This window comes from Schistocerca piceifrons, chromosome X (assembly GCF_021461385.2).
Source record: "Schistocerca piceifrons isolate TAMUIC-IGC-003096 chromosome X, iqSchPice1.1, whole genome shotgun sequence".
NCBI lineage: Eukaryota > Metazoa > Arthropoda > Insecta > Orthoptera > Acrididae > Schistocerca > Schistocerca piceifrons.
The window spans coordinates 553,879,062-553,904,383 of record NC_060149.1 but is presented as its reverse complement, the minus strand read 5'-3'; the positions used below and the strand labels follow the sequence as shown (position 1 = coordinate 553,904,383).

Genomic DNA, 25,322 nt, shown 5'->3' with positions numbered 1-25,322 from the left:
CGCATAGTATACGACCCACATTATACTTAGGACACGTTGGAAATAGTTCTGGTGGCAGGCTTTGGCACGGATGTATCGATTTACTCAAGTTTCCTCCGGAGGCCTACAATTGTTTGGTAAATACTTGATTGGTGAACATTGATCCCGACTACCTCATTTTTCCGTACTACATCTCCAACCCTATGGCCATCCTTTCTCAAAGAGCTCGTAACTCGTTTGTGGGAACGTACATGGTGAACATAGGACCCTCCGCCATTGCAGTACACGTTCGTATCTCGTGCCGCAATTAAGTTTCTCTGACTGCACCTTCTCTCTTACTTGGCCTGCGGGGTGGCTTCCATGTTGACAACTTGGCTTTTGTCTTGGACTGTAAGATTAAGTAAACTTTCTTTACAAATTTCCCACACTTTTTCTGGCTTTCCCCTCCCTGGTCTTCACGTGAGAGGAAAGTAACTTCAATAGAAATGGCAAGCAGCACTCCCCTCAGCAACTTGTTTGTCCTCCTCGAGTACAAAACAGTTGTTATTCGCTGAAGATATTAAAGAAAAGTACGGGGAAGTAGAATTCATTAGCAAAACGCGAAGTGGCTGCATCACCATTGAAACATTGACACACGCAGTCACACTCCTACAGGCTGCAGGACACTTCGATCATCCTCCTTTCACGATGCACAAATGCTAGCCCCAAACACTGTTAAAACTCGGGAATTATAACAAAGATAAAATCGTAAAAGAGGGCAAGAAAGAAACCATAGGCGGCCTAGGCTTTCATACCCCCTCCGTCTCGCCTCCGCTGCTGATGTAAAATTCTGCACATTGACATCGTCACGACTCAACAGGTGGTGCAGGCAGAAAACTAAACGTGACTCACGTTCTTGCCTCCATCCGATCACCCCCGGGGTGCCACTACAACCATCATGCAGTGGAACAGGGCGAAACTAGGACACCTACAATACTTTCCTTTCATCCAGCAACGTGTATAACTTATTAAGAAAAAAGATTCCATGAAACATATACCCCTACACGAAATAGTCACCATGCCTGTTTCAAAAAGTAGAGTTCGCCCTGAATGAGCACCAGATGGATTCTGTGCATTGGTGCTCGTGGACATTTTTTGTGAAGAAATTGCGCTCCATACAGCATTAGAACTTGTGGCTGTTCACAAAGGACAATTATGGATTTTACTATATGTAATGCCTGTCTGCCTCCAAACAGGAAACCGACATAGCAGGAGATAGTTGACTGATCTGCCAGTTACCTCCACCATTTATCCACTTCGTCGAATACGATGTCTACAACCCATTGTGGCGTGTGGTACATCTGAGGTACTGTAATGCAAAAAGTAATCGCAGATGTTTACTTAAGTTTACTGAACTGTGGCATACAAACTCATTTTAGTGTGGCACTGGAACGTATACAGCCATTGATCTCTGGGTCTGTAGCCGTAGCTTCGTATCCTCAATTAAATTGAGGGTACACGACGACTTCTGCAAGAATGGGCATATCCCGATTGTTCATGACCCTCCCGCATTGTCACTCCGCCGAGTGCCTTCTCCGGTACGCTCTCAAGAAATCCGATTAGCATACTTCTAATGTCGCCCTAAAAATCGAAACTTTTCTATAAATGGATGTCGACTAGTTGATATAGGACGCAAGTACTTAAAATACTAAAAGCAGCTGTATTGACGACTCCCCCTGATTCGCGAACAAACAATCGGGAACCAGTCCCATGTTTGACAAGAAGTCGCGATGATAATCACAGATTGCAGGCGGATGCTCCAACGACGTAAGCAATACTGCTATACCTAACGACGTTTATTTTAAGCTGAAAGCAGGCAAGTGTCAAGTTGCTGTTTTCGTCCGTAACTGTTAGAATTTTGGTTCTTGCTGCAGTGGCCCCTACGAGTTCGTGTATCGGCTACCCGCTGCGCTGTCCTGTCTTGCTGGCGGGCAATGTGCCCTTCACATAAAATGCAACACAAAACGGTGCTCAGGGTAGAGCAACAAATGTTCATTGTCAAGTGTTACACGAAGCACAATTCATCAGAATTCATGGGAAACGTGTGCGGAAGTGTTTGCGCAAGAGTTGAACACTGGAAGTACACTCCTGGAAATTGAAATAAGAACACCGTGAATTCATTGTCCCAGGAAGGGGAAACTTTATTGACACATTCCTGGGGTCAGATACATCACATGATCACACTGACAGAACCACAGGCACATAGACACAGGCAACAGAGCATGTACAATGTCGGCACTAGTACAGCGTATATCCACCTTTCGCAGCAATGCAGGCTGCTATTCTCCCATGGAGACGATCGTAGAGATGCTGGATGTAGTCCTGTGGAACGGCTTGCCATGCCATTTCCACCTGGCGCCTCAGTTGGACCAGCGTTCGTGCTGGACGTGCAGACCGCGTGAGACGACGCTTCATCCAGTCCCAAACATGCTCAATGGGGGACAGATCCGGAGATCTTGCTGGCCAGGGTAGTTGACTTACACCTTCTAGAGCACGTTGGGTGGCACGGGATACATGCGGACGTGCATTGTCCTGTTGGAACAGCAAGTTCCCTTGCCGGTCTAGGAATGGTAGAACGATGGGTTCGATGACGGCTTGGATGTACCGTGCACTATTCAGTGTCCCCTCGACGATCACCAGTGGTGTACGGCCAGTGTAGGAGATCGCTCCCCACACCATGATGCCGGGTGTTGGCCCTGTGTGCCTCGGTCGTATGCAGTCCTGATTGTGGCGCTCACCTGCACGCCGCCAAACACGCATACGACCATCATTGGCACCAAGGCAGAAGCGACTCTCATCGCTGAAGACGACACGTCTCCATTCGTCCCTCCATTCACGCCTGTCGCGACACCACTGGAGGCGGGCTGCACGATGTTGGGGCGTGAGCGGAAGACGGCCTAACGGTGTGCGGGACCGTAGTAGCCCAGCTTCATGGAGACGGTTGCGAATGGTCCTCGCCGATACCCCAGGAGCAACAGTGTCCCTAATTTGCTGGGAAGTGGCGGTGCGGTCCCCTACGGCACTGCGTAGGATCCTACGGTCTTGGCGTGCATCCGTGCGTCGCTGCGGTCCGGTCCCAGGTCGACGGGCACGTGCACCTTCCGCCGACCACTGGCGACAACATCGATGTACTGTGGAGACCTCACGCCCCACGTGTTGAGCAATTCGGCGGTACGTCCACCCGGCCTCCCGCATGCCTACTATACGCCCTCGCTCAAAGTCCGTCAACTGCACATACGGTTCACGTCCACGCTGTCGCGGCATGCTACCAGTGTTAAAGACTGCGATGGAGCTCCGTATGCCACGGCAAACTGGCTGACACTGACGGCGGCGGTGCACAAATGCTGCGCAGCTAGCGCCATTCGACGGCCAACACCGCGGTTCCTGGTGTGTCCGCTGTGCCGTGCGTGTGATCATTGCTTGTACAGCCCTCTCGCAGTGTCCGGAGCAAGTATGGTGGGTCTGACACACCGGTGTCAATGTGTTCTTTTTTCCATTTCCAGGAGTGTATTTTGACAAAACCCCCAGCAAAGTTGGCAAAGCAAGATAGCGCTGCAGCAATGTCAACAGTGGACATCTCTCGTATCTTCTGTAATGTTCATTAACAAGATTAGCCCCGCGTCAGTCTTATTTTCCGTCTCAGTTTTATTTTGCCCACTCTGTATATCATCTTCACATTGCTGAAGTGCTAAGTTACGATTCAGTTGTAACCTACATGCATTGATTTGGATATACGAACTGGCTAGCGAGTAGCAGAAAAGGCCTTATCAAGCAAGGCGCCGTTTATCTGTGTAGGATTTTTCCGGTACACTTGGAATTAAATTGGTTTATGAGCTCACAAAATAGAATTGTGATACAGATGAAGTCTGTAGATTGTTTAACATACCAAACAAACCACAACAGCTGTCAGTAAAGAGGAAATATCAGAGAGACCTCACTCTTTCGCAAATGTTAGTCGCCTTCGTGTGAACTAATTCTACAGTCTGAACATTCCCCCATCCCTTTCAAAAGTAAAGACAAATCTAGTGACTTGGCCTCATTGTTGTTTCAATATATACTCTCTCCTGTTTGTAAAATTCATCATAAAAGCCAATAAACAATTGTAACCAGCTGTCGAAGTCCCTCTTGGTACGAAACTATCTCGGTGAGTAACAAAAACGAGGAGCAGCTTAGCGGTTATTACTTTACTTTGTTGTGCAACCCTTCAGAGATCCTATCCGAAAAATGTAACTTCTTGATAAGCTTTAGTTTTGGTTAATAGTGTATTACTAGCGTGCATTTTGAAACTGCCAGGATCTCTTTGACACTTATTGCTTTGCACTTCATTTTGGAGTGTACTTCATTTGCGGAAATGAGAGCAATACGTACTGTAAAAGATTATACTGTGCCTTAATTTGTCATGGATGTTAGGCAAGGAAATAACCCCCACATCTCATGCTCTGAGTGCCATCTCCACTACTAAGAACCACAGTCATCGCTGGGTTGGGTTAGAGTTTTCTAATTTCTAGCTGCTGTGTTGGAATGCCATGGAAGAATGTTAAGTGTCATGGCAAGTTCTGGATGGAGAATACAGTTCTTGCAGTATAGTATTAGCGACGTAGCGCAGTTCCTTCGAGAAGGCCATAGTTCCACCTCCTCTCCCCCCACCCCTGCCCTCTCAAGACGCCTCTGTTGACCAAACTTTGAACTATACCCTCTCTCCTTTGTCGGAAGTACAGCGTATCCTGTTGCTGTTACTTCGGTTTCAATAGCTTAGGAGTCTATCGGCGTTGGCAGATAATTTATCCTTGAAGATACTGCAGAGCGTTTTATTAAGTAATCTACTAGTTGAATTTGGCACTGATCGATTAACATACCTCAGGAAGGCACTGATCATGGTCATAACCCGTACTTTATCTCGTTTATTCAGTTTAGTCTGTCATTACAAGTTTGTGACTTACCGAAACTAACGACGTCTGTAATATTAAAGCTCGTAGGGTTGCCGCCGGAGTCTGACAGCTTGCGTGCCGCGGAGTAATCAATTAAATTACCTCCGCGATATTTCCATTGATCTGCTGTTACGTGGGGTTAGTGCAGGTACCCGTAAAATGTAGTGACACGTGTACTATATTTATGGTTCTGTCAGTGGCATGAGCATCTACGCGTTTATGCGGACGTCGTTCACAACGCCTGGGCCGTCATCCTTGAAATAACCGGTTGTCAGAAACACTTGCAGTTTCCCGGCAGCTGTTTTTATAAATTCATCCGTGTTATTAATGTATGGAGCCAGAGAGTGGTAGAGTTACTTCCTGGACTACCTGAATAAAACATGCTGTTACAGCGGAATGAGTTCCTGTGCTGTTTTTTTAACACAGCTCACAGCTTGTTGAACGTGTTCCTCCTAATTGTACTCGACCGCTGTTGCGCCCTCGCTTGGTGTGTTCCAGTATCGGTCTGTTCCACAGGTCTGCTTCTCATCAGGCACACGAATTGGATCTCCCTGGGAACTGATTTTTTTTAAATTTGGCGTGCGTTTATTGAACCATACTGACAACAGTACGGTACAAGTCTAAACCCATACACACAGAGAAATTACAATATAAATAGTACGAACAGTGATTCAGAATTATTTTACAGTCTCCTCATACGTTGAATTATTACAGATAAGATATCTTGACGTATCTGTTCTAGACAAAATAGAAAGAAAAACCTCAGAGTTTGGGGAGTATACACCTGGGGATCTCTCTGTTTATGCAACCTTAGACAGAACACCAAATTTCGTGTACACACGTTACTATCTCGTACAAAACAAAAAAGGGCTTTGTATGTTAAAGGAATCTCGTAAAACAATAAAAGAGGATCTCTCGTTTGAAGGGGCACCGTCAATTTCACAAGATTCTGCAGTACATCATTGTGCTGTGCTTCGAAGAAACTACAGGAAAACAGCAAGAAGTTTGCAGCTCCTCCGTGTTTCTTCGATAGCCGTAGAAATACTTATCTTGATGCCCATCGTTGTAATCTGGAATGAGTTGAACTATGGTTGGTATGCGTTCGTGCACCAGCTTCTGGCCCGCCTGAAATTTTTGAAACCAGGGGAATTTCTAATTACAGACTGTATCGCGTCCTATTATTTTCCTTTATAGCAGATTGAAAGGCACTTATCTTCGGCCAGTATCCGCATCCATAATTTGAAATAGGATGGCACTCAGATTGGTTATAGGGCCAGAAACAATATCCTCCTTCGCTAACTGGTCCAGCTTGTCATTGTAAATAAATCCTACATGAGCAGGGGCCCATAGAAAAGGGATTCTCATATCTCTTCGTTCATTTACCAACGATTTTCGTATAATTTCCAGTAAAATAGTCTTCTTACTGTTACGTTTTGGGTTTTCAACAGATTACAATACGCTTTTTGAAACTGGCTCTATGAGCAGGTTCTGGAGTCCCAAGTGATGACCAAATTTGAATTTGTGGTTGACACTTTCCTTCAGCCAGATGCAGTCGCTTGTCCTGTTTGAGAGGAAACCTCTCAGCCTGCAAGATCCGGGCAATCACAGATTATTGGTGGTTGGGAGCTCCAATGCTAGGCGCGTTGTGGGGCGCCTTAGGGATTTGGCTGCCATGGAGGGGAAGAAAGCCATTGTGCACTCCGTGTTTATACAGTATGGATTCATTCTAGACGTGCCATGAGGAGCACAAGGTGCAGCCAACTGCATGTGGTGGCTCACGTCGGTACCAATGATGTGTGTCGCTTTGGATCTGAAGAGATTCTCTCTGCTTTCGAGCGGCTAACAGAAGTGGTAAAGGCTGCCAGTCTTGCTTGAAAGATGAAAGCAGAGCTCACCATTTGCCGCATAGTCGACATGACCGATTGCCGACCTATAGCGCAGAGCCGAGTGGAGGGTCTGAAAGAGAGGCTCAGACAGATCTGCGACCGTGTAGGCTGCAGATTCCTCGACTTACGCGATAGGCTGGTTGGATTGCGGGTTCCGCTGAAAAGGTCAGGAGTTCACTACACGCAGAAGGCGGCTACACGGGGAGCAGGGACTCTGTGGCGTGGGCTGGACTGTTTTTTAGGTTACATGGTCTCTGGAAAACACAAAAAGGGCTTCAGTCACAAAGGCTGCAGGCTGAACACAGGAAGAACGTAGACAGGAACCATCGGTATAATAGTTGTAAATTGTCGTAGCTGTGTTGGGTAAGTACCAGAGCTCTAGGCGCTAATAGAAAGCATTGATGCTCGTTACAGGCAGTGAAAAATGGCTAAAGCTGGAGATAAGTTGAGCCGAAACTTTTACGAAGAACCTAACGGTGTTCCGAAAGGATAGGTTAAACACGGTTGGCGGTGGCGTGTTTGTTGCTGTTAGAAGTAGTTTTATCTTGTCGCGAAAATCAAGTAGATAGTTCCTCTGAGTTAGTATTGGCAGAAGTCATTCTTGAAAACCGGAATAAAGTAGTAACTGGATACTTTTATCGGCATCCCAATTCAGATATTACAATTGCTGAAAGGTTCAAAGAAAGCTTGAGTTTGATTTCAAACACGTACCCGAGTCACATTTATAGTGGTGGTGACTTTAATTTACCCTCGATATGTTGTCGAAAATACATGTTTGATTCCGGAGGTATGCATAAAACATCATTCGAAATTGTGCTACACACATTCTCTGAAAATTATTTGGAGCAGTTAGTTGATGAACCCACGCGGTTGTGAAAACACACTTGACCTCAGCAACAAATAATCCTGAGTTAATAACGAGCATCAAAACGGATACAGGGCTGTCGAAGCGAGATTGGATTTTGCAACCCTCAAATCCTCCAAAAATAAACGAAAATTACACCTACTCAAAAACGCAGATAAAAATTCACTTAACCCTTCCTGAGGGACAATCTCCAATCCTTCCAAATTAACAGTATAAGTGGAGACAAGATGTGGCTTAAATTCAAAGAAATAATATCGGCAGCAATTGATGGAATTATACCAAATAAACTAACAAACGACGGAACTGATCCCCCATGGTACACAAAACGGGTCAAAACACTGTTGCAGAAACAACGAAAATAAACATGCCAAATTTAAACCTACGCAAAATTTCCAAGACTGGCGATCTGTTGCAGAAGCTCGAAATTTACCGCGGACTCCAATGAGAGATGGTTATAATAATGTGAAGTTTGCTGGCGGCAAGATACAATCAATGCCTTCTCTGCGCGATAGCAATCGAGATACTATCGAAGACAGTGCTGCCAAAGCAGAGTTACTAAACACAGCCTTGCGAAATTCCTTCACTAAAGACGACGAAGTAAATATTCCAGAATTCGAATCAAGAACAGCTGCCAACATGAGTAACGTAGAAGTAGATATCCTCGGAGTAGTGATGCAACTTAAATCACTTAATAAAAGCAAGTCTTCTGGTCCAGACTGTATACCAATTAGGTTCCTTTCGGAGTATGCTGATGCATTAGCTCCATACTTAAAGCTCATATACAACCTTTCGCTCGACGAAAGACATACCCAAGGACTGGAAATTTGCACAAGTCTCACCAATGTTCAAGAAAGGTAGTAGGAGTAATCCACTAAATTACAGGCCCATATCATTAACGTCGATATGCAGCAGGATTTTCGGACGTGTATTGTGTTCAAATATTATGAATTATCTGGAAGAGCACGGGCTATTGACACACAGTCAACACGGATTTAGAAAACATTGTTCTTGTGAAACACAACTCGCTCTTTACTCGCACAAAGTGTTGAGTATTATTGACAAGAGATTTCAAATGGATTCCGTATTTCTGGATTTCCGTAAGGCTTTTGACATTGTGCCATACAACCTTCGTGTAGTGAAATTGCGTTCTTATGGAATATCGTTTCAGTTATGTGGCTGGATTCGTGATTTCCTGTCAGAGGTCACAGTTCTTAGTAACTGACGGAAAGTCATCGAGTAAAACAGAAGTGATTTCTGACGTTTCCCAAGGTAGTGTTATAGGTCCTTTGCTGTTGTTTATATATATAAACGATTTGGGAGACAATCTGAGCTGCCGTCTTAGTTTGCTTGCAGATGACGCTGTCGTTTATCGACTAGTTAAGTCAGCAGAAGATCAAAACAAATTGCAAAACGATTTAGAAAAGATGTCTATATGGTGCGAAAATTGGCAGTTGACCCTAAAAAACGAAATGTGTGAGGTCATCCACGTGAGTGCTAAAAGGAATCCGTTAAACTTCGGTTACACGATAAATAAGTCAAATCTAAAGGCCGTAAATTCAGCTAAATACGTACTAATTACAATTATGAACAACTTAAATTGGATGGAACACATAGAAAATGTCGTGGGAAGGCAAACCAAAGACTACGTTTTAATGCCATGACACTTGGAAAATGTAACAGATCTACTAGAGAGCCTGGCTACATTACGCTTGTCCCTCTTTTAGCATATTGCTGCGTGGTGTGGGATTCTTACCAGATAGGACTGACAGAGTACATCGAAAAAGTTCAAATAAGAGCAGCACGTTTTGTATTATCGCGAAATACGGGAGAGAGTGTCACAGAAATGACACGGGATTTGGGCTGGACATCATTAAAAGAAAGGCGTTTCTCGTTGCGACGGAATCTCCTCACGAAATTCCGACCACCAACTTTCTGCTCAGAATGTGAAAGTATTTTGTTAACGCCGACCTACGTAGGGAGAAACGATCACCATGATAAAATAAGGGAAATCAGAGCTCGCACGGAAAGATACATGTGTTCGTTCTTTCCACGCGCTATATGAGATTGGAATTATAGAGAATTGTGAAGGTGGTTCAATGAACCTTCTGCCAGGCATTTAAATGTGATTTGCAAAGTATCGATGTAGATGAAGAGTATTAACACCTGGTGAAACGATACTGTCCATATCTCGTGTGTAGATTCAAAATAGAAGAGAGCTGAGAATTGAGACATAAGGCAGTCATCTTGACGCTGTACGAGGAGCGAGTATTTTCTTAATCTTACATATACAGTAGTGTTCTGTTTCTCTTTTACACACAGTCACATAATACAACACCCATAACCCGTTTGTGCCATATATTGGTCATTTTCAGATTCGATGTGTTACATACGTCATTTGGCGTAACAAATCGCAATGCATGTTATGAACACTTTGTTCAACAAATTCCGTTTATGACGTATAGAATACCCAGATGAGGAATGTATTATTGTCTTTTTATGTTGCTTTGTCTAAAATAAAAAGAAATATAAGTTGTGAAATTCTATTTTAGGTTGCATTAAGTTCGTGTTTGCTGGCATGCTATGCCAACCATTAGCTTGTTCATGCCGGACATCTTACACAGGGTGTTCCGAGAGGAATGCACAATATTCAGGGGTGACAGAAACGATTATTTGAAACAATAGGCCGGCCGGGGTGGCCGAGCGGTTCTAGGCGCTACAGTCTTGAACCGCGCGACCGCTACGGTCGCAGGTTCGAATCCTGCCTCGGGCATGGATGTGCGTGATGTCCTTAGGTTAGTTAGGTTTAAGTAGTTCTAAGTTCTAGGGGACTGATGACCATAGATGTTGAGTCCCATAGTGCTCAGAGCCATTTGAAACAAAAAACTTCATATTGTCATATGCCCTATTACGAATGGTTTCCGCGGTAGAACACATCTAATGTACATTATTATTTATTTTCTGTTTTTTTTTTGCGTAAGTTTTCGTCTTTACACATGTACAACAGTTAGTAAGCATAACATGCGTTTTACAAAGTATCTGTTGAAAAATACGTATTTTTACCACATTCATCTCTAAGAACGCGTCACATTATAGCTGTTGTACAGATCACAATTAATGTTTGAATAATCCACCGTCATCTCCGACGCAATTGTGCACTGTTTGGAGAAGATGCTGTTTTCCTTGTTTGAGCGCCTCTGCACTTTTCTGATGAGGACAGCAGCGTCCATGATGCGACCAAGCATCTCATCTCGCCGATTCACCTTACATTTTTACCCCCCCCCCCCCCCCGGACTTCATGCAATCCCATAAACAAAAATCCAATGGTGTAAGGTCTGGCGATCTTGGTGGCCACTGAACTGTACTATCACCACCAATCCAGCGATGAGGGTAAGTGCGGTTGAGAGGTTCCCTCAAATTTCAGATAAAATGGGGAGGTGCTCCGTCATGTTGGAAGTACACTGCAGTTCGCGTGGCCAAAGGAACGTCCTCAAGGTCTTCAACAAACAATTTTTCCAGATAATGCAAGTAAGTTTTTTCATCATCCGCTCATCTAAAGTGACTACCCATCATGCCGCACCAAACGTTGATCGAAAAACGAACTCTGAAACTGGTTTCCACTGTAGCGCGTAGATTTTCCTTAGAGCCTTATTATGTTTGTTGTTGATTGCATTCCGTGTAATCGTGGCTTCGTAAGTGAATAGTAATAATGGAAGCAAATGACGATCGTCATTTAATCAGTGATAAAATTAAAGTAGTATGTCATTGTCGCCAAAGTGAAGATTGAGGACACGCTGTCTGTGAAATGGGTAAGGTTTTCAGTATGTAGTGGTCACCATACACGTGTTCGTGGGATGCTGCTACGTACCGAATGTCGTCGTGTGCTGATAGGACTACGCTGTGCGCCATTTCAGCAGTGTGTTGCTGATCCTGTACAGATTCCTCAGCTACAGTTTCAGAAGAAAAATGTAAACTTGGCAGAATACCTGTTTCACACAGTGTGCTGAAGACTCTGGTAAATACTCTACGATCAGGAATCCGATGTATCTGAAATCGCCAATGGTATTCTTAGACAGCAGCAGGAGCACTCCAATCGCAGAAACCGTAAACATAACCATTGTCTTCATATTCTTCATTAGTGGGGATGTGTGTCATTTTAGCTAGCGCGTGTTCAAACACAGTTAATCGATGCTTCTCTCTGATACACCTTCAATCCCTCTCACACATACCACGACCAACTGTGCGTCCAACAGCATAGTTTAGTGGCAGAAAGACATCCCGAGCAGTGTGTTTGAAAGCAATGATGTGTGTTGGGCTAGAATAAAACGTCGAAGACATACTTGCTCGCCACTAGCACAGAAACAAACGTGCATTAAATGTGTTCTGTCTAGGAAATCATTCGGAATAGGGCATTTGTCCATACGATTTTTTTCCCGAAGTGTTCGTTTCTGCCATATCCCTAATATTGACTATTCCTCGTGGGACACCCTGTAGATGCTCTTACATGTCAATCTGATTATATAGTGGACAAGTTCATTGTTGTATCTGTGAACTTTTTCTTGCAAATTAACGGCACTAAATTTTGTATTGCTACTGTCTTCACAATTATTTCATACAAACGACACTGTTGCAGGATTGAGAGCAGCACGAACAGCTCGGCAGACAGAAGTGGACCACCCGGATAGAAGTGGTTCCCACTCTATACTTGTTTTGTTCTTTTAAATAAATATATACAAAATAAATAAGTAAATTACTCTTTGCTGTAGTTACAGTGGTGCAGTTAATTTTAGGTTGGTGACGGGGTAATCAAAATATGAGACTGACACTCCAAAAGTACGAAATTTCAGGGTGGATCTTTCTCAACCCATACTATGCCCATATACCCATGTAGAGGGTCTATACAAGGGCGATGTACTTGAGGACAATATTATGGAAATGGAAGAGGATGTAGATGAAGATGAAATGGGAGATACGATACTGCGTGAAGAGTTTGACAGAGCACTGAAAGACCTGAGTCGAAACAAGGCCCCCGGAGTAGACAACATTCCATTGGAACTACTGACGGCCTTGGGAGAGCCAGTCCTGACAAAACTCTACCATCTGGTGAGAAAGATGTATGAGACAGGCGAAATACCCACAGACTTCAAGAAGAATATAATAATTCCAATCCCAAAGAAAGCAGGTGTTGACAGATGTGAGAATTACCGAACAATCAGTTTAATAAGCCACAGCCGCAAAATACTAACACGAATTCTTTACAGACGAATGGAAAAACTAGTAGAAGCCGACCTCGGGGAAGATCAGTTTGGATTCCGTAGAAATACTGGAACACGTGAGGCAATACTGACCTTACGACTTATCTTAGAAGAAAGATTAAGGAAAGGCAAACCTACGTTTCTAGCATTTGTAGACTTAGAGAAAGCTTTTGACAATATTGACTGGAATACTCTCTTTCAAATTCTGAAGGTGGCAAGGGTAAAATACAGGGAGCGAAAGGCTATTTACAATTTGTACAGAAACCAGATGGCAGTTATAAGAATCGAGGGGCATGAAAGGGAAGCAGTGGTTGGGAAGGGAGTAAGACAGGGTTGTAGCCTCTCCCCGATGTTATTCAATCTGTATATTGAGCAAGCAGTAAAGGAAACAAAAGAAAAATTCGGAGTAGGTATTAAAATCCATGGAAAAGAAATAAAAACTTTGAGGTTCGCCGATGACATTGTAATTCTGTCAGAGACAGCAAAGGACTTGGAAGAGCAGTTGAACGGAATGGATGGTGTCTTGAAGGGAGGATATAAGATGAACATCAACAAAGGCAAAACGAGGATAATGGAATGTAGTCGAATTAAGTCGGGTGATGTTGAGGGTATTAGATTAGGAAATGAGACACTTAAAGTAGTAAAGGAGTTTTGCTATTTGGGGAGCAAAGTAACTGATGATAGTCGAAGTAGAGAGGATATAAAATGTAGACTGGCAATGGCAAGGAAAGCGTTTCTGAAGAAGAGAAATTTGTTAACATCGAGTATAGATTTAAGTGTGAGGAAGTCATTTCTGAAAGTATTTGTATGGAGTGTAGCCATGTATGGAAGTGAAACATGGACGGTAAATAGTTTGGACAAGAAGAGAATAGAAGCTTTCGAAATGTGGTGCTACAGAAGAATGCTGAAGATTAGATGGGTAGATCACATAACTAATGAGGTGGTACTGAATAGGATTGGGGAGAAGTGGAGTTTGTGGCACAACTTGACTAGAAGAAGGGATCGGTTGGTAGAACATGTTCTGAGGCATCAAGGGATCACCAATTTAGTATTGGAGGGCAGCGTGGAGGGTAAAAATCTTAGGGGGAGACCAAGAGATGAATACACTAAGCAGATTCAGAAGGATGTAGGTTACAGTAGGTACTGGGAGATGAAGAAGCTTGCACAGGATAGAATAGCATGGAGAGCTGCATCAAACCAGTCTCAGGACTGAAGACCACAACAACAACAACAACTATGCTATGATCAACTTTCTATAGTCGTATTTGAGGGCAAGTAAAGAGGCGGTTATTCCTGAATATCTGTATCGATGTGCACAGGTAATGCTTAACGGTAATGACATTTCCACAGGTTCGCGTTTTACAGCCAGTTTATGAATTAGAAGAGCATGTATTTCCCGGTATTTCAAAATTTCCGCTCTTCAGAAACAGACTAGCTGTGAGCTGGAGATATTCTTCCTTCTAGCTGGTATAAAATACTAGGAATGGGCCTTAGCGCTGATTGAGAATACAGTTCTGTTGTTACGCCCGATGAGTAGAACTCACAACGTGTCCTTAATCATGTTAATATTTCACACTAGTTTATGATCTTGATGTTTAACGTTGTTGATAGGGCTACTTGGAGTGGGCGGTTTGCATATTTTATTCCGTGTATTTTACTTTACGATATATCCATCATTTCTTCTATCCTCTTTGATAATTATCCTTCAGAGGTTCTGTTTCGTTTCAGGACTCTCTCTAACGTTGTAGTTCAAGGAGTTGTCACAGCATCGAATTACATCTCGTACCATCTCTCTGAGCTACAAAATTCCTGTCATTCTTGTCTGAAAATTTTGTTTGCTGAACTATTGTTGTACCGTTATAACTATTCCAGTTTCGCGTCTTGTTCTTTGGCAGAAATATATGCGAACTCTTGGTATACCGATGCAACTGTCCTGATTTGCTAAAATTTGCTGCCGTATAAGCCATATTATTACACAGCGGCGCTCGTATCATACTACTTACGTTGTAGCGAACGAGGAAAGTCGTATACCCAGGGTTCGGTGCCAATGTGTCCGCTGATATTGATTCTGGCAGCAAGTCAACTCCATCTCGGTGGCGAACTGCGCGTTTCATTCAGAGTAGCGGTTTGCGGCTTTCGCTCTGAATGCGTGTTGAAGTAGCTGGTGATAGTGGAGATACGTAACGATGTGCGTTAATTATTCTAATTGAAGAGCACCGAGAAATGTAATATGTTGCAGACATTTCATTGCTGATGGTGAAGTGAGTCAGTTGAGGCTGGTTGGTCAATTGTCAATCCGGAAGTTATTGTCAGATGCAAATTTAAAAGCATATCGCGTGATTTTTTTTGTTCGTTTTCATATAAGCAGTGTGTTACATTTAGACGCTAGACTGAGAAAGCGCTTGTACGGGGGATGAAATAGCCCACAAACATTTCATTGTGATGGTCGAAGTAGAGAGGATATAAAATGTAGACTGGCAATGGCAAGGAAAGCGTTTCTGAAGAAGAGAAATTTGTTAACATCGAGTATAGATTTAAATTGTTGACTGTTGAAGAAATACAGATTTGGGCGTCTCTTCTCTAGTAGGAAAACGTTGGTTGTTGCGCATTTTTTTAAGTACGTCATCAACTCTCAGGTGATGTTTACGACCGGCCTGTGGACTTCGAAGTTATTAAAAGTAAAGTATGATAGCATTGAGCAGGAAACAATACGTAACCATCCGCTTTGTTCAACAAGAAACAACCCCAGATTTAGCATAAAATCATGCAGGTCAACTGCAGGAAACGGAACACATTGTCGGACGGAGCGTTGCATCTCACCTTGTGCCCTATGTGCGAGTGCAGTATGATGATACACTACGCCGTTTGGACATATTATTGTGTTGTATCCCCGCCGCGAGATCCAATCGATACCGGTAACGTCTATGAGCTGCAGTAATCTAAGGTTGACGCTCGTACCGCGAGGACGCTCAAGAAGCGGATATGCTAGCGGCTCTCTCTGTCGGAGAAAAGGGCATAAAGCCGGCTGCATGGCGTACGCTCTGTATTAGGTTAATCGTTATTCACCATATCTATAAGAGCTGCATCGGCTCCGGTGTTGTCTTGGTTTTCTCGTTTGTTATTGGAACTCTGTGTCTGCCATACGACGACTTTAGCTTGTACGAGGACTGTCCAGAAAGTAAGTTCCGATTGGTCGCGAGATGTAAACCACAGTGAAAACCAGAAACGTTTTATTTGCAACAGTTAGGTACACCTTCCACCTACTTCTTTACATAGTCACCGCTCCAACTTCGAGTTTTGTCTTAGTGTTGTATCAACTTTCTAGTATCTTCGTCATAGAAAGCAGCCGCATGTACTTTCGGGCAGTCATCTGCACTGGTCTGCAGCCCGTTGTCTGTGGAAAAATTGTGTCTTCATAGCCAGCGGTTCTTGTGAGCAGAGATGATGCTCAGGGGGAACCAATTACGGACTGTATTGTGGGTGATCAAACAGTTCTCATCGGAAACGGTGCAGGAGCGTCTGCATTGCCCCTGCAGTGTGCGGCCGAGAAGTGGCATGGAGAAGGAACTGCTCGACAGTTCTGTTATGTGGGCTGCATGACACAGGCGAAATCTGTAACTAGACCCTCATACTTGGCGGGAGACGCTATCCCCTACGCATCTTTGCGTGCTCACTGTTCACTCAAAACTGAAAAGAGCGACACGATACTAGAGACACTGCCCAACACATATGTGCAAAGCTTTACCGGATTTTCCCGGTAGTTTCCATTTCGCGACCGATCGGAACTTACTTTCTGTACAACGCTCTTATTACTGGTTCTCCGCACGGTGCTCTGGTCGCTGATGCAGTCAAACTGCGAGGCCAATGTTTATGTTCAGCGTTAACAGCTCTGCTGCTCATACTCGTGAAAATTTCTCGTGTCTTATCTTCGTGGTCCTTAAGCACTGTATGTTGTCGGCAGTAGAATCGTTCGGCAGTCAGCTTCAAATGCACTGGCTATATTTTGTCTCATTATTTATGAGGCAATTTCTTAACTGTTCTCGCTTCTCCTTTTTTTTCGCTTCTCCTTTTTTTTCGCTTCTCCTTTTTTTTCCGCTTCTCCTTTTTTTTCCGCTTCTCCTTTTTTTTCCGCTTCTCCTTTTTTTTCCGCTTCTCCTTTTTTTTCCGCTTCTCCTTTTTTTTCCGCTTCTCCTTTTTTTTCCGCTTCTCCTTTTTTTTCCGCTTCTCCTTCTTTTTCCGCTTCTCCTTCTTTTTTATACGGGATAAACCAGAACTCGACCAACAAAAGTTTGAAGGTTGTTTTAAAAATATTTTGCTGTAAGGGCGGTTTACAGTGGTTCGCTACAAAGTAATTACAATTAGCTCGATTTCTTACCCGATGTGTCGTTATTGGATTGAAAATATTTGCACAACAGTGTAAATGTCGATATGAGCTATGTCTTATTTGAAAACAAACTTGGTCCATTCACTCATGGTACTCTATGTTGACAGTAGTAGACTGAGGCGACAAAAGTCGTGGGATACCTCCAATAACGTGACAGACCTCCATTTGCTCGGCGTAGTGTAGCAAGTCCACGTGACATGGACTCTACAAAACGTTGGAACTTCACTGCAGAAGTATTGAGCCGTGTTGCCTCTATAACCGTCCATAGTTGCGAAAGTGTTGCCGGTTTTCACGAACTGACCGCTAGATTGTCCCACAATTGTTCGATGGGATTCATGTAGGGCGATCTGAGTAGCCAAATCGTTTGCTGGATTATTCCCAAATGTTTTTCAAACCAATCATGAACAGCTGTGACACAGAGACATGCCGCATTGTCATCCGTAACATGAAGTCAATGAACGGCTTTAAATAGTCTCAAAGTAGCCGAACATACCTAGGAGCCGCTCAGTGATCGGTTCAGTTGGACCAGAGGACCCAATCTGTCCCCTGTAAACACAGCCGACACCATTATGGAGCCACCACCACTTTGCACAGTGCGTTATGTCCATGGCTTCGTAGGGTCTGCGCCACACTCAAACCCTACCATCAGTTCTTACCAACTGAAATCGGGACTCATCTGACCAGGCCGCGGTTTTCCCGTCGTCTAGGGTCAAACCGATATGGTCAAGGAAAGGACTGTTAGCAAAGGCACTCTCGTCGGTCGTCTGCTGCCATAGCTCATTAACGCCAAATTTCGCCGCAATGTCGTACCGGATACGTTTGTCTTACGTCCCCGCCGTGCGGCGATGATCACGTTGGAAACCTTTTCACTCGAATCAGCTGACGACAAATCACAGCTTCGACAATACACTGCCATTTTATACTTTGTGTACGCGATAGTACTGCCATCTGTAAACGTGAATATCCTATCCCATGACTTCTATCACCTCAGTTTAAGGCGTACTTAACTCTTGCTTCTTAAGCTTGCATTCAGTACTGTCCAGTCTTGTCCTAGTTTAGTTTTTCCGTTAGTGTTAGTTGTACATTGCCAATGATACAGAGCAGTATCTGTGGTACTGTGTTAGACAGTATGCGTCTCGTCTAAGGGTTCACTGAATGCAATGGAAAAGCGGCACGACGACGCTATGCTCAGCTGTTCTGGCAGCAACGGCAACCACACATAGTAGTTTCGGATCTGTACATAGGCAACCACAAATAACCAGATGCTTTCGTGTTACTGCGTTTTGGCTATTTCGTGTTACATGCTTTTTCACTGTTGCGAAAGTATTTTCACAGAAACAGAGATAATTCTGGATACAGAGGTGAATAAATCATAATTACATTATTATTCTGTAAAGAGCCACCATAGACCAGAGATCCCTGATATCAAAATATCGCTGAACGACCTCTGAAATTTTGGCAGAGTTGTTACGGTTCACCCCTTGCAAAGTCCAGCTTTAATTTGTAACATCTACACAGCACTTTAAAAGTGCGTCGTTAAAAAAAGACTGGTGCATTTAATTATAAGTTATCGTACTTCGAAAATGCATTACTAGAATGAGATTAGTCAGCAGACCGTGTTTTGGACCGTACTTCGGTGGCATCGTCCGCCAGAATTCAAATGTGAAGCAACTGCAAGTCGCCGTGTGCCGTTTTCTGACTTCATCCATTTTAGTGGATCAAACTACTACGGTTGATTGTTATAATGACTATAGCGCATTGTTATTTCAAGCATGGGCAATGCTCATAAATAATTCTGCCTAATTTACCAGGTGGTTATAATTAAAGTGCAGCTACTTAGAGAGGTCCAGTGTGGGCTGTAATTGTCGTACGGCAGCGAATCTTGGCATATGTTCTAATGCGTTAATATGGAACCGATTTACACTGAAACAAATTTAGTTCCCATCTTTGCCATTAGGTACAAACCTGGCGCTGTGAATGCAAGAAATCCGTATAGAAATGTTTCCATATGTAATGGATTAGGAACGGGATGTGGGCAGAAAAGATAAAACAAGTTAGAAAGGCATAGTTTTGATGTTATTATTAACTGTCACTTACACAATTTACGAGTACCGGAGAGGCCGACTAGGTGCTTCATTCGTAAAGCGAAGTGACAAACAGTTGCTCGCACAAGACCGGGGGAATCTAAGCAGTGTTGTCCTATATACCGACCTTAAGATCACGTAGAGACCGAACGTGTCCCTGATAAACGCGTTCTTTTCGATACCTCAGGACAAAACTAACATGGAATTAGATCAGGTGATCTCGCAGGCCATGCATAGGGAAAACCTCTGGAGATAACACGTTTGTGGAAGGTCTCGTTAAAGAGATCTTTAACTGGACGAGCGACATGAGGTGTTGCCCCATCTATCGTGAAAACTGTGGTTTCCACACAGTTTTGCTCTTCCAGAACAAGAATAGCATGCTGTTAAAGGTCGTCTCGATAATGTGCGGACGTCACGGAACACCTGACAGGCTCTTTGAGTGTTTTCGCTTCAAAGAAGAATGGACCGAGAATAAAAGTGCTTCTGAATCCACACAACAATAATATATGACAAGTGCACAACACTCAATTTAACAGTAGCCCAAAATCTGCCAGTTGTGTGTACCTCGTCACTACATAGAATACTGCCTGGCCACGTATCATCAACTTCAATTCGTGACAGAAACCGAAGAGCAAATTCAGAATGTTTGCTGCTGATCATGAGGTTTCAGTTGCTGCACTTAGCAGATATTGTACGGCTGCCATTGTAATATAGACCGCAAAACTTCCCGTAATGTTGACCATGGGATACACCATATTTGTGATACTGGATGAGCACTAACTGTACCCTGGGCACGTGCTGCATTTCAGCAACAGCTACCTCCTCAACAACCTCCACCGGCGTAAGACGCCTTCCTCTTCCAGATGCCGCACCATGCTAACTCGTGTTTTCATATTTCATCATCATCATCATCTTCTTCTTCTTCTTCTTCAAACCATTTAATGACGTCGGGTCCCACCTCAGACCTTTCAGTCAGCGATACTCTCTCAATGCAGCACTGTAATTGCTGTCGTTCACATAAAACAGTTTCACTTAAAGAACACGGTCTCTCTTCTCAGCAACCATACTGTTCACTCGTATTATGGCTTGTCAAGTGACAGTATGGATGTCATACAGTCATACGAACAGTGGACAGCTTCATATTTGCACCTGGTGGCCAAAATTGGAAGTAATTTTTTCCATCGAAAATCTGTTCGGCATTAACGTATTATATTAAAATTTATATTAAATATGAAGAAATTCCTCCAGCTGTATTTAAGGTGTCGATTTTATTTCTGGCAACTAGTTTCAACGTTGTAACAACGTCATCTTCAGACCCATACACTTGTTGAAGTCAACTGCGTGCGGCTGATACTAGAAGTCAGTGGTGAGATAAGGGACGTACCCACTGACTTCTAGTATCAGCCGCACGCAGTTGACTTCAACAAGTGTATGGGCCTGAAGATGACGTTATTACAACGTTGAAACTAGTTGCCAGAAATAAAATCGACACCTTAAATACAGCTGGAGGAATTTCTTCATTTTTAATATAAATTTATACCAGCCGACGTCCTACTGCCTGCATTTCAACTATGGATGTACGAAGATTAACGTATTAGGATATCTATCATGTGTGGCTGCCACACGATAATTACAGCCTACACGGGACCTCTATGAGTAGCTGCACTTTAATTATAACCACCCGTTGCGAAAAGAGTAACATTCGCTTTGTGATGCTTTTGATTAAAGAAGTCATTTACAACCACAATTCCAAAAGAAAGTTCGGAGTCATCTTAAGTTTTCCTGATATTTAATAACTCTGTTTGATAAAGTAACGGCTGATGAACCTTTGAAATGCGCTCTTTTTCACGTTCCCAGCGACGTACCGTTTGTGTGTACAAGAAAATTGTCGTAATCTTAAGTTTGGAGGAAGCTGCAAGGATCGCTAAGGTTTTAAATTGGCTAAAGATGTACTTACAGTATTAACGTTCGAAGAAAGTAAATGCTGTGCCACCTGTTGTAGGCAACAGCCTTAGAAAAGCCAGGCAGACTTCATTTTCATGGTGAACGGCAGTCAGTAGTAAGAGACATGTCAGGTTAAAGGAGATGAAGAAGCTTATTTTTATGAACGCTTCCTTCTGTGATTCCATTATTGCTTTTGAGTAGTAGACGTACGGTATCGTATGATGGTTTGTGGACGCTTGGTTAAACGACTGCTGAAATTCATATTCGAATAAGAGACATCTTTTTATCTTTTTTTTATTATTTTCAAAGGATACGTTTCAGCAATGCGTTTGCCACTGGGTGCAGGTGCTCGCCATCATACAGAGATGAGGTGTTAGACATCACAAGAGAATGAGAGGCAATGCTGCCGAGCTTTGGGTGTGGGAGGCGGCGGCTCGGCTCGAATGATACCTCAGAGCAGCTCTTTCTTGCTCGCTTCTATTTCGTATCTGACGTAAGCTGTGCCATAAACGTTACAGACGGCTTCCGTTTGAGCCCCTTTCTGGAGGACAGAAAGGCGGACACACAGAGGGGGGGGGGGGGGGCGGCGTAGAGAGGAATAAGAGCCCCCACCTACACAAGAAAATCCCCACGTGATGTCGAACGTATCTTTGCGAAGGGCATTTCCCGAGAGACCGGAAAGTAAGATATTCCAGCGTCCCGGTTCCACGTAGCATCTCGCATCTGCACGCCGGGAATAGAATCGATTTCCAATGCAGTGTGTCCGCGGCGTCGCCGCAGCCACCAGGCTACGCTCAATCATGCCTAATAGACTTTCACAATGCCTTTCATCAAGAGCCGTTAATTAAGCTGCATGAATTCGCGTCAGGCGCACGCACTGAGCCTGTTCCAGTGCAGATGCTGCAAAGAATTAACTCGAATGAAGCTCCAAGTCACTAGGCACCATGTTGCTTGTCAATTGTCGAGTTTCGTCAGTAGGAGAATGGAAGCCCCAGTCTTTCGATATATCTTTGCTGAAAATGAAAAAAGGAAAAATACCACACTTCTTACAATTATCTTCCAAGAAATTGAAAGGGAAAGGAGACCGTAACGAGTGCAATTGCGTGGGAATTTGAAAGACCAATATCTCTCTCTCTCCCTCTCTCTCTCTCATGTCGTGTCTGAATAGGCATTAAAGATGTCGAATTAGCACATACACAGAATCAACCATTAACAATAATACGAGGGCAGTTCAATAAGTAATGCAACACTTTTTCTCTCGGCCAGTTTTGGTTGAAAAAACCGGAAATTTCTTGTGGAATATTTTCAAACATTCCCGCTTCGTCTCGTATAGTTTCATTGACTTCCGACAGGTGGCAGCGCTGTACGGAGCTGTTAAAATGGCGTCTGTAACGGATGTGCGTTGCAAACAACGGGCAGTGATCGAGTTTCTTTTGGCGGAAAACCAGGGCATCTCAGATATTCATAGGCGCTTGCAGAATGTCTACGGTGATCTGGCAGTGGACAAAAGCACTGTGAGTCGTTGGGCAAAGCGTGTGTCATCATCGCCGCAAGGTCAAGCAAGACTGGCTGATCTCCCGCGTGCGGGCAGGCCGTGCACAGCTGTGACTCCTGCAATGGCGGAGCGTGCGGACACACTCGTTCGAGATGATCGACGGATCACCATCAAACAACTCAGTGCTCAACTTGACATCACTGTTGGTAGTGCTGTCACAATTGTTCACCAGTTGGGATATTCAAAGGTTTGTTCCCGCTGGGTCCCTCGTTGTCTAACCGAACACCATAAAGAGCAAAGGAGAACCATCTGTGCGGAATTGCTTGCTCGTCATGTGGCTGAGGGTGACAATTTCTTGTCAAAGATTGTTACAGGCGATGAAACATGGGTTCATCACTTCGAACCTGAAACAAAACGGCAATCAATGGAGTGGCGCCACACCCACTCCCCTACCAAGAAAAAGTTTAAAGCCATACCCTCAGCCGGTAAAGTCATGGTTACAGTCTTCTGGGACGCTGAAGGGGTTATTCTGTTCGATGTCCTTCCCCATGGTCAAACGATCAACTCTGAAGTGTATTGTGCTACTCTTCAGAAATTGAAGAAACGACTTCAGCTTGTTCGTAGGCACAAAAATCCGAACGAACTTCTCCTTCTTCATGACAACGCAAGACCTCACACAAGTCTTCGCACCCAAGAGGAGCTCACAAAACTTCAGTGGACTGTTCTTCCTCAGGCACCCTACAGCCCCGATCTCGCACCATCGGATTTCCATATGTTTGGCCCAATGAAGGACGCAATCCGTGGGAGGCACTACGCGGATGATGAAGAAGTTATTGATGCAGTACGACGTTGGCTCCGACATCGACCAGTGGAATGGTACCGTGCAGGCATACAGGCCCTCATTTCAAGGTGGCGTAAGGCCGTAGCATTGAATGGAGATTACGTTGAAAAATAGTGTTGTGTAGCTAAAAGATTGGGGAATAACCTGGTGTATTTCAATGCTGACTAAAACAACCCCTGTTTCAGAAAAAAAATGTGTTGCATTACTTATTGAACTGCCCTCATATATTTATATACAGGCTGTACAGAAACAATGTGAAAAGCTTTTATGGGTGCTGGAGGGTAGGCTGTGCTAAGAATTAATTGTTAAGAAAGAAAAATAGATACGTAACGCCGTTTCCGATTTCTTCGTTTGGTTTCCGAAAGGCGAACAAGGAAGAGATACAAAAATTGGACATGGGACGATATTAAGGATCGAACCCGAACTGAAGCCTGATTAGACTCGTGCTCTTGTTATCTACGCTATGGGAACAACTGACACTAATTGTATGTAGCAGGCTGCTTGAATTTCTGTGCACAACGACCTCTTTCTCCAACTTCAATGCAAATTAAATCACAAACGGTGCTACGTATCGAATTTTTTTTAACAGTTGTTTCTCAGCACGACCTCCCCTGAAACGCGAATACGCGCTGAATCAGAATGTTTCTGGCCACCTTGTATATAGCTATCGAAAGCAACCTTACGGCTTCACCTTCAGAGATGTGAAAAAGGCGTAAAAAGAATAAATATTGCAGACCAGATTCCAGCACTGGAACAGAAACATGAATCTGCAATTAAATAGAAACACGTGGGGAAAATGGTGCTGAAAAAGGTGAGGTCGTCTGCTGTAATGTCGACGATACGAAGGGAAGGTGGCACAAGGCTCGTAGGGTGGGAGGACTCACCAAAATGCCTGTTGGAGTCTTCGCTGCCGAGAGATAAGAGGAGAAAGTTAACTGTTTAAGAGAAGAGTTAAGAGAGATGAATTAGCCATAAATCAACAATGGAATAGTTCAATTTTTTGAAGAAGTGCGAAGAGCAGTTACTGAATCAAAGAGAAGCTCCTGGCCCTGACGGTCTGCAATCGGAACTGCTTCATGAAATTAAATATCTGACACCTGTTGAATGAATGTTTGACTGAAGGCAAGCTACCAATCAATCTGGAAGGCTCAATTGGCTCTGAGCACTATGGCACTTAACTTCTGTGGTCATCAGTCCCCTAGAACTTAGAACTACTTAAACCCAACTAACCTAAGGACATCACACACATCCATGCCCGAGGCAGGATTCGAACCTGCGACCGTAGCAGTCGCGCGGTTCCGGACTGAGCGCCTTAACCGCGAGACCACCGCGGCCGGCAATCTGGAAGGCGTTACAGGTGATAATTACTGACAAAAATGTGACGACCAAGTTCCCACCATTTCTAAATCGAACAGACACCTCTTCCTCCAGAACAATGATCAAAATACGGTGATTACTCTTAAGCAATCAGCTAATGGCGCCTCGAGAGCTTGTAGATCGTAAACACAATATGATCTCGTGAACGAAAAATCAACTGGTGATGCTGTAAATCTGATGATTGCAAGCGTTGATAATATTTATAATAAATTCGCTGTAGCCATCTGAAGGATATCGGCAGCAGCAAT

At 43.8% G+C, this 25,322-nt stretch overlaps 1 protein-coding gene across 3 annotated transcripts in view; it reads left to right on the top strand.

The window, feature by feature from the left end:
* Nucleotides 1–25,322, top strand: part of LOC124721331 (syntaxin-binding protein 5) — a 1,049,372-nt gene that overhangs the window by 234,472 nt on the left and 789,578 nt on the right. The gene's annotated exons all lie outside the window — the stretch shown is intronic.